Below are 8,532 nucleotides of genomic sequence, written 5' to 3'. Positions count from 1 at the left end.
GACGCCCCCTTGCAACAAGACCAGTATTTCTCCCTGGGGTTTTGGGATTTACTGCCTGCAGCATTTATGGAGAGGTCCCAGTTGGAGATGCACATGCACATGCATGCACACATACACACACACACGCACACAGAGGAAAGGGAGTTAGAAATGCTAATTCAGACACAGACGGGGGGGTGTAAATCCAGTCCTCATTGTGCATTCAGCACGTTGGCTGTATTGTGTAGCGGTGAGCCCCTTTATTCAATTGAGCTGCCATCCATCCTGGCTATGGCATTGAGCAGGCACGTACAGGGAGCTCCCACAGGATCCTTACACTCACTCAAACACACAAGGGCTGTTTACATGCACATCGAAAGACAGTGTGGAGATACAAAGACCTATTAGGACTGCAGTGCCTTGATGCAACTCTCTGTAGGGTCATTATTATCACCTGAGGAATGACAAGATTAGGGCTGTCCCAAACGATTATTTAAAAAAAAAAAAAGGTAATTATCTAGCGATCATTTTTTTGATTAGTTGTCTAATTTTTTCATTAATTTAACGATTAAATTTTCAATTAGCGATTATTTTCACATTGCTCAATTATTAACAATTTACACTAAACTAACTCAGTAAGGTTCAAATCTCTATGTATTAAACTGTTCAAGTAAAATGACTTTGTAGTGCAACCTGAAGCTAGATGTAGGCTATCAATCCAACAACAAAATATTCACTTTCACAAATAAAAACAGAGAAAAACAAGAAGTCTGTTTGCTTTTTTTAAACAGTAATAGGTCAATAATAATAATAATGTATACTTTGTTAATCCCACAACGGAAAATTACAATTTGCACTCTTACACAGGCCTGAATCACACGCACATGCTCAGTACCTATGCACCAAATGGAGAGATGTCAAAGAGTTCCATGGGCTGCCCATGGAAAGGCGCCCCGAGCAGTTGGGGGTTTGGTGCCTTGCTCAAGAGCACCTTGGCAGTGCCCACGAGGTGAACTGGCACCTCTCCAGGTACCAGTTTGCCACCATATGTCCATAGATTGCCCGTTTAAAGTGGACTTGAACCGGCGTTCCTCCGGTTCTCCACCCAACTCCCTTCGGACTGAGCTAACATCCAGGCTTTTCTCCCTTTAATCTTACAGTAAAAAGTGCAATTTTAGCAACAAATAAACCCAGATGTATTAAATAAATATAGCCCATACTTCCATAATAAGAAATCAGGCTTCTGCATGGCTCAGTGGAGATTTATGTATTTACAATAGCCTCAGCATCAAGTGCATTCAAGAGACAGAACAGATGCACAAATGTTTGACATAACTTTTTACAATGAATCTTTCACAGAACTTGGTGGCTACAGAGTAATTATTAAATGTTTTAATATGTAGCCAATCAATAAAGTGAAAATGAAAGCAGACAGCTAGGGAAGCCTTAGCTTAAAACTACTATTTCGAATATGCAAAATGTTAAATTAAATATTACCAACCATGATTCAGATTGGTGTGTATGGAGTAAAACTAAACCACTGGCTACACTGTTGCATGCAGTTCAAATTCAAGATCACGTTTATTGTTTCACAATCAACTACTGTATATCAAGATTTTATTTTGATGCACTACTATATTACATTACATATCATTTAGCTGATGCTTTTTAGCCAAAGTGACTTACAAGTGTTATATAAAGGTCACACACACCTCAGGATCAACTAGGGGTTAAGTGTCTTGCTCAGGGACACATTGGTTGATGTGTCACAGTGGGAATTGAGCCCAGATCTCCCACACTAAAGGCATGTGTCATATCCACTGCACCGCATGTGTCATAGCCACTGCGCCCCCACCACCACTATATATTCTTATTATTTCATTTTAACGAATGGGCCCTACAACTGGCCTCTTCCTCCCTGTCATCTTCTTCTGCCTCCTCCTGATCGCTTCCTGCTTCTGTCCCTCTCTCTGAATCTGCAGCCTCCTCTTCATCCCTCACAGTCAATTATTCCTTTCCCTCTTCTCTTTCACTTATTTCTACATCTTCTTCTACAGACACTTTATTTGATGTGATTTGACATATTTTGATTGAGTGGGTTGCAAAAATGTTGTTTATAGACCCGACGCGTCAACGCACATTATTTGTGGCGATGCATTTACGTGACAAATCGTCCCAGCCCTAAACAAGATATCGCTTTTAGGAGGGTGGGTTTCTGTGTGCATGATTTGTTGTCTGTTGTAAGATACTTGTGTGTGAGTGTATGTGATTATGAACATATGCACACATACAGAGAAAACTGTCTGTGTGCACAATGATGTGCAGTGAGCCACTGGAAAAAGCATCCACAGTAAGTAAAGAGTTCTTTGATAGACTGGTGACCTGTACTCTATCCCTTTTTATATAACATGAAGTGGGATATGCTCAGCCCCCCGCATCCCTGTTAAGGCAAAGTTCTCCAAATGAAAGGACAGAAGATATTGTTTGTCCATGCCCTGTAGAGCAACACATAGAATCGGTTTTGATCTGACGACCCTATTGGCAGGATGACATCATTTGTCCGGGCCTTTCCAGATCAAATTACTTTTGAAAATGTATACGGCAAAGTCAAAACTCAATTCAAATCTTTACTACAGGACAAGGTTCAGGACTCCAGTGATTTTGTACTGCTCAGCTTTGAAAGGTTGGGAGAATAAGAAGGGATATACTTTTTAAAAGATCTATGCAGCAGAGGCTGAGATATCCAGACTTTTAGTTCCTAATATGGGTCAAGCTTAGGGCTGCACAATTAATCGAATTTTAATCACGATCAGATTTTGGACTTCCCACGATCAATTTTGCGTGTCGAGCGATTATTTTTTATAAGCATCATTTCATAGAACGCTCCGGTTTTTTTGCAAAGCCAATCTCCCGCTCCGTAAAGCCGTCTGCTCATGAGCCCAGAGTAGTTCACTGCACCCCGTGCAGCTAAGTTTCTAGATGTAGCCAGTCACAGAGGACAGAGTAGCGTGAGGAAAACTCAACAGATAGCAGTCGGTAATACGTCAGTCTCAAGGTTTACCAGTTTACCAGTAAACGCAACACTTTGTCCAATTTGTTGTTTTTCAAGACACAGTCAGACGGTGCTAGTCGGGGCTAGTAGCGTCTGTTAGCTGTTAGCTATTAGCGTCGTCTGTTAGCTCCTCTAGGACGCACCGGTGCTAATGTCCTCGCATCCGCTGCAATGCTGTTTATAGGGATATGGTTTAATTTTGCGTTACGTGACCCATTTCGTCTGTAAGCCGTGCCTGTGTTGGATCTTTACTCTCCTCCTCTCGTCCTCTCTCTCCTCTACTCCCGGCCCCCGCACACAGCGGCCGCCAGTCCACACTTCTGATATTTGTCTACAGTTTTAATTTTTCATTACAACAGCTGTATATTGTTAAGTATGAGGGGGCAAACCTGTATTTGTACCAGTGTTTCCGCGGGTACTCTGTTATTGCGCCGCTCCGGTGAGAACACAGAAGAAGTTATTGAACAGCTAACTTCAGTTGGTAGAGTAACACGTGGGAGACGGAGCTGCTGAACCGAGACCGGGACCTGGACCTGGACCAGAGATGTGACCCATGGCCAGAACACATAGTTCATAAAATGCAGCGCAGTGAAGATACAGACGTTTAATCACACCGACGTGTGTATCCGCCGTTCGACCCGTGCTGGACCGTTATAATGAGTCAGCCGTCTCTCTGTGAGTAGCGTCCATCACACTCCCTCTCGCAGTTTTAATACCTATGTGAAAATAAATTTGTTTTGGTTAAAATCAACAATAATCGTGAGAATAACGCGATCAAAATTTTGATCAAAATAATCGCGATTATCATTTTGGCCATAATCGTGCAGCCCTAGTCAAGCTCCAAAATCCCCAGATTGTATATTTCCCACAATGCAAACGATAGCGTTTATACAATTTGTGGTGTTCCCCTTTAAGTAAAAGTAAATTTGTTTTTAAGCAATGTGTGTTGAAGTGTATCAAAACACTTATCAGAGCAGTTGGCATCTCTTTTACCAGAGTTACTCAAAACCAACATGTGAGGCTGCTCCCAGTGACCTTGTGAAGCAAAGAGTGTAACGGGGTAGGGACTGCATTTCATACTAACCATCATGGTGAGCATTGTTTTCAGTGTTATGAAGAAAAAAACATAATTTCATCATCAGCACATTTCCATCATATGTGTCTAACTACAAAAATGAAGAGTTTTAACAGTTCGGAGATTTAGCTTTTCTTCAGTCCAGCAGCTTAACTCTCAGCAAAACTTATTTTTTAATTTATATCGCACCTTTCTAGTTTTCTGACCACTCAAAGTGCTATACACTACATGCTAGATTTGCCCATTCACACACACATACATGCACTGATGGCAGTGGCTGCCATGCAAGTTGCCAATTAGCTCATGAGGATTTAATCTACTCATTAACACACACATGTTTAGCCCTTGGGAGCAATTTGAGTTTCAGTATCTTGCCCAAGGACACTTACACAATGCGGACTGGAGGAGCCGGGGATCACGACAAAATGCTCAAATAAGACAACTCAGGTGAAGTTCTGAAGTGGCCTGAAAATAAAAAAAAATAAAAAAATGTAACTTTAATCAACCTGAAATATGTACAACTTGGATATTATGCTAATGAAAAGATAAGTTGATTCCACTAAATTTGTTTAAGTCTAGAGCATAGTAACTTTAGTTGTTAAATAATAATATACACAATATTTCCCTCTGAAATGTAGTAGAGAAAATTGATAAACATTAAATGTAAATGCTCTAGTAAAGTTCCTCAAAATTTTTTAAATAATTATTAACAGCAGTAAATCCTGAATCTACTCATTTTCCGGGTTGCTTTTACCTCTGACTAACACTGCTGTTTCAAATATATTGTTGGATCTTAGAAATAGTGTTCAGCAGCCAAGAGGAAGCTGGCACTGGCCAAATCCATATTAAGACTGTGTGAGAGATGGCACATTAACAGCATATCCCCTCTCATCTGTCTGCTGATGAATGGTGAGAACTATAATTGTGATGATTGGAGTGAGGAGCACACGAGTCCAGGGAGCAGATGAGAGGTGTTTAGCCTGCGAAGGTGGGCTGCGGCAGAGCTGCAGCAAGGTGAGCTATGCTCTCTGGCCTCGGTTATTATCAAGCTGAGTTATAGGCCACCGCCTACCCCACCAATCTGCACACATTACAATGCCAAGCCACGACACACAATCTTTCCTTATGCTCTATAGGCTCCATCCACGCTCATGCTCTCTCTCTCTCTCTCTCTCTCTCTCTCTCTCTCTCTTTCTCTCTCTTTCTCTTTTCGTGTTGCCTGTCCCTTACCTTCTTTCGGCCTCTTTAGCTCATTTCTACACTCAGTCTCCTTTTACTGACAGACAAGAGAACTAATGAGTTGGAAGTTGTGGGGCAATGTTTTAGTGTGGAGGATCTAGCATTAATGAAAGCCACGTAACCAAAAAGGAAAAGATGAAATCTTCCACCATCCACCCTGGTCCTATCTAAAATTGCCCTTTCCAACCATGAACCTAAATGTGTTCATGCCTAGCCTAGTCATAAACCATATCTACGCTTATAGTTAAACTTGCCAACTCAACATTAATACCTAAATATGTAATCTTCCAAATCCTATAAAACTAACCATGTCCAACCTATTAGATAAACACATTTTCCCTCAAAAACAAACAGACCTCTTTCTACCACCCCCCACCCCCCCCAATCCAACAATTGGTTCAGTTAGCCCCACTCCCATATCTTTATTAGTCATGTTACTTTGATCATTTTTATCCCTGTTAATGTTGCTCTCAGTAGGGAAAGTTTACTCGACCTAAAAATAAAAACCACTACTGTCTTTATGATGACAAAAGAATGGAAAAATGCCTGCATCTAATTACAGTTTGAGACAAATACAGGACACCAGTTCTCGCAATTAACACACCCTGCTCCATAACAGAAGAAAACAAGAAATCCATTACCATATACAACAGAGTTACCATGTGTGAGTGGCAGAGGGCCATCATAGCTCATGTGACATAGTCATTGTGTTGCTGCCTGCTGGTGCAGAATGCTGACATGCAATGACTGGCAAAAGTCAGCAGGGGCCCTGCTGTCTCTCACCCTCACCTCCTGCTGGGGAGGCCTGTGTGTGCACCCTGTTGGGGACGGGTGGGGGAGGTGGAGGAGACAGACGGAGAGGGAGAGAGAGAGAGATAAAGGGAGAATCAAGTTTGTGCGAATGGAACATCAGGCCGTATCCATCTTCCCCGTGTTCTTATGAATATGTAAACCAGACAGGTCAAGTAGGCATCAATGACTCTCCTCCCCTTGAAATTAAAGGCAAGAGGAGGATAGGAGAGGCAGGCGCACTCCCATCTGAAGCTTTCATCCAATAATGATGGATTTCTCTGTACCATGTTATAGTGTGTGTGTGTGTGTGTGTGTGTGTGTGTGTTTCCTTGTGCTTCCATGTATGTGCTTGCGTTACAAATGGAAAAACCTGGCAGGCATTTATTAAATACAATTGTTGCCTGAAAATTGGCTTTTTGATAACCTGCCTCTGTCTATGGTTTTGTCACATTATGGAAATTCAGAGGAGCAAATGTATGGAACCTTCAACATTTCTTTCAGGGGGAAATGTGGTTGGGGTTTCTCTGTTTTTGTCTTCCCCTCAGATGTGGAGGGAGGACTTGAAAGCCTTAATATCACGATGCTTGTGCCAAAACCACTCCCTTCCCCTTGCTTTGCGCCTGCCTTCCCTCTCTCGTCTTTGAGTGAAGCATTGGCACAGCATCAGTGACGGAGCATACATCGCCACAAGTCCTTTTGATGGTCCAAGGAAGCATTTGGTTTAGATTATTCTCATTTTGTTACTTACACACCACACACACACATAGAATCCCGGATTCAAACGAGGGGTCAAGTTAGGACCATTCTTCATTGCTCTTATCACTATCGTCTCTCAATTCCTCTAAATGATTTCCATGTCGGGTCATGGTTGTCGGACATTCCTTTTAGGTCTGACAGTGCAGTGCTCTGCTGCACTTTAAAAAACTCCCAACACTACCAGTTATTATCCATTTATCAGCCTTCCTCGCTTGGAAACTTCCCATGCTAATGCTTGATTTTGTGTAGTCAGACTCTGATAATAGCACAATGTAATAAGTGTTTTTCTTCATACATTTTAAATACCATAGTAGTATTAAAAATAGATGTATCGAGAACATCAAAATCCTACAAAGCATACAGCAAGCTAAGAACAAAAAGTATTAGATTTAAGATTTTAAAAATGTTGAATTTATGTATGTGAAATTTGCCCAGCAATGTCATTAAATGAATACCATATTTTTGAACTGGAGGGTTACAATCAAAGATAGCAACAATATTACTAAACTGTATCCTTTAACACCTATTAATATTAACCTCAATTTTTGCAAAAGATCAGAGAAAATTCACAGTTATAGAATAATTCCTGCTTTCTTTTCTTTTTTACTTTTACAAAATGTGCAGCTATAATTAATGTCCCTCGTACTTGTTGTACGAGGGACATGAATTATTGACTTACATTAATTCAATATTATTTACAGCTTACGTGATTATTTAATATTTAGATTTTGCGTCTTCTCTTGGCTCTATTCTTGTTTGTTGCTGTAAATCTCTCCACCGAGATCATTGAAGTGCAATATCTCATCAAGCTAATGGAAACGCTGGGCTTAGGAGAGTGGCGTTTGAGCCTATCAATATACAAGCTCAGAGCCCCTTGGTAATAATAATAGAGGGATCAGTAGCTCCCCATGTAGAAGTTAGCTTTTATATAAACCACATCGGAATCAAGCCTGTGATGTCTGCTATCCCCTTCTCTGTCCTGTGGAGGTCAAAAAACACATTTCATTATTTCCCCCTCATCCTTTAATCCTTTGCTACCTGATGTAAGCACTGGTCTGACAAGTGTGCACACGCATACACAAAAACAAGAGTTTTTTGGTCGTCAATTCAGATGTGCAGCATTGCTCCATGCGGAGAGAGTGTTTGTGTGCTTACGACTCCTTGTGGAGTTGAGCGAGTCAGGGATAGGGTACGGAAATGGCAGAGTAGAGGACAGACCGGGGCAGAGGTGTAAAAAAGAAAGAGAGAGAGTGTACAAGCATGAATTTGGCGGCATTGTCATTATAATCCCTTGTCAGGGACTGAGCCCAGGTTTACACCAGGATTACAGCTCAAGACCAATTATTACCTTGAGACACTGAAGGAGAAGCACAATGTCAGACCTCGGATCAGCAATCCAAATGTGATGCGACAACCATGCAGTAACTTGAGCCATAACAGGTCAGCATATGGTTTAAAATGATGGTGAGCTAGCGGGGTGTCAGGTAGCGTTAGCTGAGACTTGCTTCTTTAATGCGTAATAGTCCGCTCCATCATACCTTTCAACACCTCAGACACCTGTCAATCATAATCAAGCCACAATCCTTCTCCACATGACGGTGTTTATCTAGGCCTGTGTGTGTGTGTGTGTGTGTGTGTG

The 8,532-nt window shown here is 41.5% G+C and overlaps 1 long non-coding RNA gene across 1 annotated transcript in view; it reads right to left on the bottom strand.

The window, feature by feature from the left end:
• Nucleotides 1–1,109: 1,109 nt before the first annotated feature.
• LOC116705934 (uncharacterized) overlaps nucleotides 1,110–8,532 on the bottom strand; it is a 14,674-nt gene continuing 7,251 nt past the window's right edge. Inside the window, exons 3-4 of the long non-coding RNA XR_004336093.1 lie at nucleotides 2,362–2,368; nucleotides 1,110–1,121 (exon numbers count right to left, since the gene is read on the bottom strand). This is a non-coding gene — a long non-coding RNA (uncharacterized LOC116705934). The remainder of the gene's footprint in view (nucleotides 1,122–2,361; nucleotides 2,369–8,532) is intronic.

Source organism: Etheostoma spectabile, chromosome 1 (assembly GCF_008692095.1).
Source record: "Etheostoma spectabile isolate EspeVRDwgs_2016 chromosome 1, UIUC_Espe_1.0, whole genome shotgun sequence".
Lineage (NCBI taxonomy): Eukaryota > Metazoa > Chordata > Actinopteri > Perciformes > Percidae > Etheostoma > Etheostoma spectabile.
The sequence above is the reverse complement of the archived record's forward strand: the minus strand, read 5'-3'. Positions and strand labels throughout refer to the sequence as shown.